This window comes from Arvicanthis niloticus, chromosome 6, assembly GCF_011762505.2.
Source record: "Arvicanthis niloticus isolate mArvNil1 chromosome 6, mArvNil1.pat.X, whole genome shotgun sequence".
NCBI lineage: Eukaryota > Metazoa > Chordata > Mammalia > Rodentia > Muridae > Arvicanthis > Arvicanthis niloticus.
This window is the reverse complement of record NC_047663.1, coordinates 3323726-3335082: the sequence shown is the minus strand read 5'-3', so window position 1 is coordinate 3335082 and position 11357 is coordinate 3323726. Positions and strand designations below refer to the sequence as shown.

The 11357-nt window shown below is 54.1% G+C and overlaps 1 long non-coding RNA gene across 2 annotated transcripts; it reads left to right on the top strand.

Moving 5' to 3' along the window:
• The first annotated feature begins 1611 nt into the window (after positions 1-1611).
• On the top strand, positions 1612-5877 carry LOC143442499 (uncharacterized). Of its 2 annotated transcripts, none has more exons than XR_013110736.1 (4): positions 1612-1816; positions 4106-4207; positions 4701-4817; positions 5530-5877. It is a non-coding gene; the product is annotated as an uncharacterized LOC143442499 (long non-coding RNA). The 2 variants fall into 2 exon arrangements; XR_013110735.1 differs by having other exon boundaries at positions 3982-4207.
• The last annotated feature ends 5480 nt before the right edge of the window (positions 5878-11357 follow it).

Sequence of the window (11357 nt, the reverse complement as noted above, 5' to 3'; positions counted from 1 at the left end):
CCAGCCTAAGGAGATGCTGAGATGTACGGCTGTCCTTCTGCAGCTCCAGCCCTCCTCACCTCCTCCAGCTTCGAGGCATGTGTTCTAGAACACCACTCTATCTTTCTGCTCTCCCCTGGACTCCCAAACACCTTCACAGGAATGCAGTGTCCAGGTGTTCCTTGGCCTTTGACCACTGTAGTCCAGGTGTGCCACTCTTCCTCTGGGTCTGTGTACTATTCTTATTCACAAGGACACCAATCCTTAAAGTTAGCGCTCATCCTAAATCCTAGAGGGCCTCGTGGTGACGCCGTAATGAAGGATGTCCATGAAGATCTCTCTCTCCCTTCCTGAGGCTCTAAAAGCACACAGCAGTCTGTGGGTGAGCACTGTTCAACCCATACAGAATCCTGGATGCTGATCGAGTTGCTGAGGTAGGTGTCTGCAGGCACCTCAGTTCTGAAGTGAGCTGGGACAATGTTGTGAGACCCCAAGCTTGCTCCTCATCTCTGTTCTTCACTGTCTTTCACCCTGTTAAGCCCTACATGACCCCAAGACATCGATGTTTGTAACCTCATCTTACAGAGTCAGAGATGGGAGGTAACGTCCCTGAGGCCACACAGATACAGAGGAACAGAGATAGATTTAAATATCAGTTTCCAGCGTCTGTCATCATGTCCAGTTACATCCTGGTGTTAATGTGAACCTGTGACCAACCTACTCTCTGAGCATCTTCCAACTCACCTCCCCTGGGCCAGTACACACCACTGACCATGTCTGTGATCTGCTGGGCTCCCTCAGGCTCTGGGGACAGCAGGGCTGTTCCCCATGTCTGTGATCTGCTGGGCTCCCTTGGGCTCTGGGGACAGCAGGGCTGTTCCTCTTTTCTGCTGGCTGGGATGTTGCTGGTAGTGTCTTCGTGACAGACTAATCAGTGGCCCTTATTCACAGTCACATCCAGCTGCCTGTGCACCAGGGGACTGAGGAGGGGCTCACTGGTGGCTGTGTGGGTGTTGAGTGGCTTCAGGAGCTGGACCTCTCTCTCTGCCCATAGTTGTCCCAGATTTGGAGACTGACCGTTTGACAAAGAGGCTCCAGCCACAGGTCAGCCTTAACCCCCTAGCTCCAAGCACTGTGCCCAGAGGTCTATGCACCGACTCCCGGGCTAGCCTACTTGCCTTCTGGAAGCCCTGCCCCAGCCTCTGACACCTTCCTGCTGACTGCAAGGCTGACATCTCTTGCTATGGGTCCACACTACATTCCCTTTCAAGCCCCCCATCCCCCACCCCAGGCTCTCTGCCTCCCATTCCCCGTTCACTCCAACCTCAAATGGCTTCCATGGCCAGGAATAACCAAGTGACTCAGACAGTACTAGTGACGGTGATCCCACCCTCTGTACCTTCCCTTACAAGGCCACGAGTGCTTCCTGCCAGCAGGGGTGACCTGCAGGACTCACATCCTATATCCATCCATCCATTTGTCCACAGTGTGTGTGTGTGTGTGTGTGTGTGTGTGTGTGTGTGTGTGTGTGCGTGCGTGCGTGTTTTGTTTAGTTGGCGGGTCAGGAAGGCTACAGTGAAAGGCAGTAGAAGCCAAGAGGGTTAAGGGCCAGGTCAAAGGCCAGTGTGGAGGCAGAAGAAAGAGGCCGGCGGGGGCAGGGAGAGGAGGGAAAGGGGCCTGCTGTCCCCTGGATTTCTGGGATGTCCTCTGGGTACAGCTGAATGTACAGGGAGCAGGTCACGACAGGAAGCTAGGAGCAGCGGCGGAGGGCTTGCCAAAGGCCCAGAGCACAAGTGGGCCTGGGTCCTCCTGCAATCCTTGATACTCTTCTTCCTAGGTAGGTACTGCCACCTGGCCAGTCACGTGCAACCTTGCCAAGGCTGCTGCTGGCCAAGCTGCCAGGGAGGGTAACCTCCCTGCTTGGGAATGAAGGAGGGTGCCAGACTCCACCCAGCAGGGTAATTATTGCTCTTCTCCTGCCCACCTGCCTTGAGGTAGCTGGCTATAGTGGAGCCCACAGGCAGCCTGCCCACCACACCTACCCTGCTTGCTGCTCTGCCTGCCCTGCCGGCCCTACAGCATTCCCTCCCCAGGGAGGAGCTGACCCCTGGCTGCCTGATGCCTCTGCTGTGAGTCACAAGGCTGGCCTGGGGCAGAGAGAGGCTGGTCCAGGGGCTTGGCCTCGGATGTCACCATAACCAATGGACTTTGGGTGGATCCTGCCCCCTGGCTGTTTGCACATAAAATGTTCTACAATTCTTTTACCCACACAAAGCTGGTGCTAGCTATCGTCCAGTCTATTTCCTGCTGGTCTGTCTATGATGCACATCTGTGCACATTTTTATTGAGGCTGGCATGTAAATGACGATAACGGTAGCAACATTTCCCCAGGACACTTAAACATGCAACAGCTTTACTGAGATAGAACAGCAGACTGGGAATCCTTCTCTAAGAAAGAGAAAAAAAATTCTACTGGTTTTAGTAAGTCTTCAGTTGCACACCACCCCTGTAATCTCATTCCAGAACATTCTAATAGCTCCCCCAAGCACCCCTGTGACCATGAGTAGTTATTCCCTGTGCCCCCTGCTTTCCCAGGCCCTTGGGGCAAACCCCATTTATTTCCCATCTCTGTGGATCTGCTTCGCTGGGTGTTTTTCTGCCAGGCAAAGGCCTTCTGAGACTGCACACATTTTGTGAACCCCCATATTAGCTGGCAGTGGTGATTGGCAGCTACGTGGCGATTTGGCACAGTGTATTTTGGCTGTTTGCAGCCCTGATTGGCTCTGTGATCTAACTGGAGGAGAGGACATAAAGGTTGAGACAAGCAACCACCTGGCCTCTCAACACAGAGTGCTTCAGCCCAGGAAGAGGGCATGGCTATTTTTTTCTTGCAGGACAGCAGGCTCTTTCTTCTCTACTTTGCTTGCATGAAATGCCCAGTGCAGGCAGCAGGTGCTCAAGGAAGGCTGGATGATAACACACAGGCCAGGGCTGTTTCTACACTGGCAGCTCAGCTCAGCCTGTGGTATGTCTGGAATGCCTCTTCCATGTCTCAGCAAATGCTACCAGGACATCCTTCCTTCCTGGTTGGAGACTGTCATTCTGACCCTGGAGTTGACTTTGGTGTAGCCCAGTGGGTGACCATTCCCTAGCGTGCAGGAGGCCCTGGGTTCTGACCCCAGCTCTGTAAAAAGAAGAGAAGGTCATGAGGAGACAAATCTGCCCAAACCCACATCCCCACTGCCATCTGAGAGCATTCTATCCAGTCTGTTTTCCAGCCTGCTACAAGGGATTTGTATTTTATCTAAGTGGCTCTCAGCCACCTGGAAACCTCTGAGTGACTCAGAGAGGAGGGCTCTCCTGACTTCCCTCCGCCCAACTTTTGAGAGCCAGGGCCTCTGGCATCCAGGACATCCATGCCAAGAACTTGCTGGGATTTCTTGATAGAATCCGAAGTCTGGGGCTACCTGTCAGGACAAGGAGGGCCCCTCCCATAGTGGTCTCTGCCAGCCCCCAGATCAGCTTAGCAGAGAAGCAGGTGGATGACTGCATTCAGCTCTAACAGTGTGTAGCTCCCCTGCCCTGGTCAGTCCTGGGTAAGCATCCTGTTACAAAAGCCCACCAGGGCCCAACCTGATCTACCCTTGTTGGGGGTGAAATTGCTAAGATCTAGGCAGAACAGGTCTAACTGCACCTAGCAGCCTGACCCAAGATCACTCCTACAGTCACCCCTCCACCCCGCTCCCTCACTGACCTCTGTGCCCCATCCTGTGGCAGTGAGCCAGGCCTTACTCACACACTGCCAGTGTCGGGGCCTCTCTGGGGAGGCGGGCTGAGCTGTGGCTTCTAGGAGCTGTGCCCAGGGCAAGTCCTGCTCCCTGCTCCTCAGCTTCCTCTTTACAGCTGCCTAGAGGAGAAATCCCTTCAGGTCACCAGGGAGCTGAGTTACCAAGAGGAAGAGCAAGAGAGCCTGAGTCTCAGTGACCTGGGCTCTGTCTCAAGTTTGTAGGTTGAAAGCGGTAAAGCGAATGCGTGCTACGGATGGAGAATCATCCTGCCTCTGTATCCCTGAAACATCTGCCTCCCTGTGAGGATGCCTCTCACCATCTTCCTGGGATTTCTGCAGGCCAGAGCCTGGGTGACTGCGGTTGAAGGGGAATATGCACATGCCTGCCTTTGCTTTCTCTCCTGAGCGCCCCCTGTGTTCACCAGAGGCCTGGAGGAGCAGGTGGGCTTCTGGTCATTTTTCCTATCCCAACAGTCTTCACTACCTGGCCAGGCCTGCTCTTCCCCATTGCTTGTCCCCATTCAGCACGGGTCTCAGCTCACCAGGGGAGCTTGTGATCCAATGTCTCCTTGGCAACAACAGTGTCTCCCAGCAACGTGCCACCCCCAGTGCCTGCATTGCCCCTGGGAGAGAGAGGTCCCCCAGGAGCCCGTGTGTCTGTGTGAGTTTCAGGCACTCCTGTGTCTGGCAATGATAAGGTGGTGGTGGCAGGGCATGGGAAGCAAAGGGAAAACCCAGGGCCAGCCCCAGAGCTGTCAGGGAGGCCCCTTACTGGACCTGCTGGGGGAGCCCCTGGGTAGCCACCAAACTACCAGCCACAGAGAGATGGATAGCCTAAGCCTGGTAGAGCCTGTTCCTCCCAGACCCTGAGGCTACCCAGACCCATATAGTCCTAGGCTGTTGGTGTCCCTCACTCTGTGTTTCCCTTTTCCAGTGAAAGCCTGCACCTCAGCGGGATATAAACCGGCTGAGACACAGACCTATTCAACATCGATTCAAACCTGCAAAAGCTCCTGGATCAGCACTTTCAAACCTGGAGTACCAAGTCCAGGTGTGTGGTCCCTGAACGTGGAGAATTGCCCTCATTTGAGTTGTGGAAGTGGGATTTGGGCAGCCTCACGCGGAGGCACGGCTTTCCCCTACCTACGCTGGGCCTGCACTGGACTCCAGCCCTGCAGCATGCCTTAGCATGGTGTAGGATCTCAGCTGACGCAGACAGGAGCAGAGATCCTTTCCCAAGGTCCCTGGGCAAGGACAAGGGCAGAGCTTAGGGAGGGGCATGAACACTCTCAGACTGGTAGCATGGGATCCTCCAGAAGGATGGGTTAGGTAGGATGGTATCCCAGTGCCACGCCGCTGCAGCTAATCTCTTGCCCATGCTGGCCATCTTCTGCACCTGCTTATCCACAAACTGGAGAGCACCCCACTCCTAATGCTGAAAACCTTAAGGCCTCTAGTGACCCGGAGAAGGCTCCCTCCTGAAGCCCCAGCAATTATATCACTGAGGCTCCACGTGGCCTTGAGTGGCTTTTCAACCACCCTGGACCTCATTTCCTTGCTCTCTGAAATGAGGACAACACAAGGCTTCCTGGGTACCGCACAGGGTGTTATTCTGACTGGGGTCCGTCCTGCTGTTCAGCACTGGGTCTCAGCTGCCTCGTGCAGCTCCCCCTGGCTTCTTCTCTTAGCTCAGGTTCTTTTCTTTCAGCTCCTTCCTGTTTCTCTACACCACTGTCATCCCACCCCCTCTGCTCTCTTTGCAGGGTCTCCCTTCTCCAAACAAGCAAGCGCTGAAGAGGGCCCGCCCCACCAGCGTCCCCCGTCAGCGCCCACTGCCCCTTCCCCAGGGTTACCCTCCTGTGATCCCAGTCCGGGGGTGGCTGCGCTGACATCACGGGCGGGCGTTTATCTACTGCTCCTCACCTAACGCAAATTGCATCCTCGCCCTCTCTGAATCAATTTACTTTTATTGCCTCAGCTGCTCAAAAGCAATTTTTCAAGAGCAAAAAGGTCAGCACGTCCAACACTAATCAATTCTCAGAGAGCTCCTGTAGTCGCCGGGGGAGCCGGGACCGGGATGGCAGCCCTAGCCCTTCCCGCCAGCCCCCGCCCACCAGCCCCAACCCACAGCCCCCGCCCACCAACCCCCCCCCCCCACCAGCCGCCTCACTTTTATTGCTTCATGATGCCTGTCATTAGCGGTGTGTTTGAGATGCCCCACAGTGTTCTTACAACATAAAACCTGGGTGACTTAAGGAGGGGGGCTCAGAGCGTTTATAGCCACTAGCCGACTCTACCCTGGACAGTAATAGCTCAGGGGATGGATCGCTGCAAAGGAGAGGCAGGACAGGAGGCAACCAGCCACTTGTTCAAAGCTCGCAGATAGCCAAAGGATACACTGAAGGATCCAGGTCCTGCTGCCTGCCTTGGGCACAACCTTCCTACTACCCTGAACTGGAGCATCTGCCAGCTCCTCCAGCCCAGTCCCCACTGCTGTGGGACAGGAGACATCTTCCTGGGCACCAGTCTCTCTGCTGCTATACACACTGCCAAGCTATGGGCTCTTAAGCCATTCCACAGATGGGGAAACTGAGGCCCAATATCCTGAAGTTTAGAAGGGGCTGATATGGCCTTGGAACAGACGTGTAATGTGTGTAGTTGTTCTTGTGCATGGTGCCCACCAGAGAACCAAGTCCACGTTCCTTGTCCCACATCAGCTTGACCCCTGACCCTGGAACACTACAGTCTAACATGCCCTGGGACTCCCAGTGACAGACACTCAGCACTCCTCATTGGTGACTCTCTTGTAGGCACTCTTAGGTCAATTTTACAGTTATGGAAACTGAGGCAGGAGGTTCAGTTTTATGCCTTTACCTGCAAATCTGGAAACACACAGCTCAAACAGAGCCCAGTGTCTCCTTTTGGCTCTCTTCATGTCTTTAAAAATGTCACAGGAGGGGCTGGAGAGATGGCTCAGTGGTTAGGAGCACTGACTGCTCTTCCAGAGGTCCTGAGTTCAATTCCCAGCGACCACATGGTGGCTCACAACCATCTGTAATGGGATCCGATGCCCTCTTCTGGAGTGTCTGAAGACAGCTACAGTGTACTCATATACATAAACCAAATAAATCTTTTTAAAAAATGCCACAGGAGGGGCTGGGATATAGCTCTGTGGTGGAGCACCTGCATGGTTTGTACAAGGCCCATTCATCCCCAGAGCCACAAAACAGATCAGACGCAACAAGGGTGGAGAGGTGGCCCAGTGGTTAAGAGCATGAGCTGTTCCTGCAGAGGACCCAGGTTCGAATCCCAGCACTGACACCAGCACTGACATGGTGGCTCACAATCACCTGTAACTCCAATTCCAGGGACTCCAATGCCCTCTTCTGGCCCCTGTGCTTACAAGGCAGGAACATGTTGCAGAGACATGTGTATAGGCAAAACACCCACAGACGTCCAAAACAATACAGACAAGCCTGAGGACCTGGCTCAGTTAAGTGTTTGCCACACAAGCATGTGAACCTGAGTTCGATTCCCAGAACCTACATGGCGTGTCTATGTGTTAGCTGGGGAGACAGAGACAGGAGGATCACTGGGTCATGCTGGCTAGCCTCTCTCACCCAATCTGTGAACTCCAGTCTCAAAACATAGGGTGGAGTAGAGCAAAGGAAGACACTTGGCATCTCTGTATGGCTTCTACACACTGTGCACAAACACACAAGCATGGACCTATGCCTACACCACACCCACCTCCAGAATCACCAAGACAAAGACGTGGCACAGGCTTCTGATGGACAGGATTGAACATGATTGACAGGCGCTGCAGAGCAGTGGGAATGAGGCAGACTGCCCCACAGCGACGACTTTCCTCCTGGGTGACAGGAACACTCTGGGTGCACACGGGTGACGGCCACGCAACCACATGTGCATAAATGCCCTGCAACTGTACTCTTGGGGACTGTGATATTCAGAAGGGAACTCTCCAAGGACTGTGAGACGACTTACAGAAGACTTGGAATTCATTCCCAGCACCAACCTGGTGGCTCTTAGACATATCTAACTCCAGTCCCAAGGGGATACAATGCATTCTTTTGACCTTCACAGGCACCCGGTACATAAGTATTGCCACACACATGTAGGCAAAATACCCACATACATAAAACAAGATAAATCAATCTTTAAAAGAGGAAAAGGAAAGAACTAAAGTGCTTAGGTATTTCTGGCCTTCACTTGTCCAGAGGCCAGGTGGCCCTCCCGTCTCTGCATGGTCTGTGATCATGCTCCTAAAAACCACAGCTGCAAAGCAATGCTGTGATTCCCTACCGCCAGCAAGAAGGTCACCTCCCCCAGGAAGCCTTCCCACCCACCCTGGTGGTCCTTGGAACACCAGTGCCAGTCCTGGATGTGCTCATGCCGTCTGCCTGTACTTGACCATGAGCTGTAACCACAGATCCTTGGCTACTTACTCTGCAGGGTCTCCTCCTGGGCCAGGCCTCTGCCTCATGATGCTTGGCTCTATTCACATGGCTCTTGGGTGCCGTCAGTGAACCCCACCAGGCGTGATGCAAGAAGTTTTCCAGGCTCTCCTGGCCCCCCCTCAAACCCTGGATCCCTCTTGGCAGCGGCTCCCTCAGGTCTAAGCTGAGCTCGCCTTGGCTTTTCAGTGCTGCAGTGTCACCTGGGAGAGCCTGGGCCTGCTGGGCAGGGTTTCTTTAGGTTCCCAGTGCTGCTCAGGGAAAGGAGTCCATTGGCTCCCAGTCTTTCTTGCAGTGACTACAGGCATGTTCCATTGATTTCCAGATTGTATACTGTCTACAGAAGGCTACCTAGGGCAGACAGGCAGCCCCAGTGAAGGCCGTTCCCAGTCTGTCCTGTGGTCTGTGATACAAGCTCCTCTTTAATGCAAACCTAGTCCAAAACCTCTGCCTCTCACCCAGGAGGAGAGTCTGTCCCATCTGTCTAAGGGTGTGAGGGCTTAGAGATAGGGTTATGGGGAGGGCTCCTCAGCTCATGTCCCAATGGGTAGGGAATTGATTGTCGGGGTAACCATGAACAAATCTCATTTCTTCTCCAAAGTAACCACACCAGAAAGACCCAGTGAGCCCAGCAGACAAGCAGGAGGAGCTGGTGAACACTGAGGCCTTCAGGGTGTTGGTTTCTTCTGCCATCTTTGTCCCAGGCATGATGTTAAAGTCCTCTGAACAGGCTCCTGGTTAGCTGGGGATATCCAGTGGCAGAGGCTCCTGTAGACAGTCGCCAAGGAGCAGAGAGGCAGGAGCTGATGATAGTTTCTGTGCCTAATACCAGACATTGGAACCTGGATGGCTTCCCTATTCCGGCCAGGCCACCAGGGCCCCTGCCAAGTCCTCTGGGGCCACTGCCAAGTCCCTCCAGCAGTAACAACTGCAGAACATTCTGAGAAATCCCCTGTGGGGTTTTCTCTAGAAACCTTGTGAGGCAGGAAGTGCCTCGGGGCCCAGCTGAAGTAGCAGGTGACACCTAGAACTCTGGGGGCTGGAGAGCTCTCCTAGGGGCCCGGCTGCTGAGCGGAGGTAGCTTGGGAGGCCCAGCCAAGGCTTTTGCCTGTGGACACACTTGGATGGGTGGCTGGATTCCACCTGACCTATTTACAGAGCTGCCATGCTCAGAGTGAGGCACCCAGATCCACAGGGGCTGGACCAGAACTAGCCCAGGCCACTGTTTTCAGGACATGGATGAGTGCTGCTCCCTATGGTGGCAGGTGACTCCCCAAGAGTGCCATCTGAATACCTTTCCCACCCAGAAGAATCTTCAGCAACTGACACCCAGGAGTCGTCAGGCGCAGTCATGGTAGGAATGAAAGTTACCAACTTATTCAGTTTCATCAAAACTGAATCTTAATAAAAATATTTCTGTTCAAAAAAACTGGAATATTTTAAACACGGCCAGTCAGCAGACACCCCCAGCAGACTCGAGCAGCCGCCGCCGCCCTGAGACTTCCTCTCTCACCTCCCTGGGTCCCTTCAGGGTGGGAGTAAGGACTTCTCTGCCACTTTCTCCGGAGCCCCCACTGCCCTTCAGCTCGAGGGCCACACTGTCACCTGAACGAAGGACTCACAATGGGATCCATTATAGTCCCCAAGCCATCAAAGAAAAAGAGAGGGCTGGGGGTGTCCGGCAGTTCTGCCTGCCGCACCAGCAGGAACACAATCAACCATTGTAGTCCTGTTAGAAGTCCCAGTGATAAGGACAGAGGCCGGGAAAGCAGCCAGGCCCCCTGAACCAATTGCAAAACAGAGCAGAGGTTCAAGGACCCGAGATAGTAGAGACCACGCCAGAGACTAGGGAAGGCCCCCTCCATCCTCTTCAGCAGCTCTGCCGATCCCTGTGTCTATCTTTCTTCACATCCTGTGCCCCAAGGGGGTCAGGACTCTGGGCTGGCACTAGCCCAGAGTCTGTCTCCAAATCTAAGCTGGCAGCCACACACTGACTACCCTGTATCCCGTCTGTGTCCAGCTTACACAGGAATTGGAAGCAAGGAGAAAGGCGGCTGCCATTTCTAGGACATGAGCTTGGAGCCGGGGCTCAGATCTCCCATCTGGCCACACTGTTCTGTTCCCTGAGGCTGTCCCTTGGGCTCTCTGTATGTAGGGACAGTGACAACATGACTCCACCCTCTCTCCCCCATGTTCATCTGGACATTTCTCTCTGTTGGTACCTGGAGAACCCAGGCCAAGTTTCTGTGGGGATGGCCACATTTCTTCCTCCAGTCCCGGGTGATCTCATGGAAGCTGCCTTCCCTTTGGGTCTAGGTACACGTTTGATTGGTTTTCCCTGGACACCTGTTATTGAGCTCAACACCTGTCCTGGTTTGAGTCCAGCTAGTAAGCAATTCACTTAGTCTGTCTGTACCTCAGTTTCCCAATCTGGGAAATACAGGTGAGAACCATTCTCCCCTCTCTTGGCTGTGATGAAGAAAGACTGAGAATCCTCAGCTAAGTTCTAGACTGTACAAGATGTCTCCAGACCTTCGTTTTGTAGACTTACGGCACCTCAGGAATCCTGTCCATGTGTTTGCAGTGCTAGCGATCAGTTGAGTCCGGTCTGGCTCTCACTGAGACCAGGTGGCCTGAGTTGCAGAGGTGGGGGTGGGGGCATCCGGCTGGCAGTCAGTGAGCTCTGCCAATCATTCCTCTGAAGCATTCCAGTCTGCTGGCTTAGGGTCCCAGCCTGTCCCTTTCCCAGTGTGGGGGTCACTGGTCATCAGCCCCCCTAAATCAGGACATGGGATCCTCCTCTTTCTAAGAGTCCCTCTCCAAAGTTCCAGGGACATCCTTCCCTCATGGCCACTCTCCAGTCCATCAAGGCCAGTCACTAGCTCTGCCCCCACTACCCCTTGGCTGAGAATGAAATCAGTTTTCGGGGAGACATCCTATGATACTGCATGGAGACCCTGCCTCTGCTGTGACCAAGGCCATTCAACAGAGGGACCAGTCTATCCAGGGGCTTCTTGCTTCCATGACCATAAGTCAGAGCAGGGGGCTACGGGCACAAGATTGAGCCACAGGAGACCTGAACATTCCAGAGCCATAGAGGGTGCCTGGCCATGATG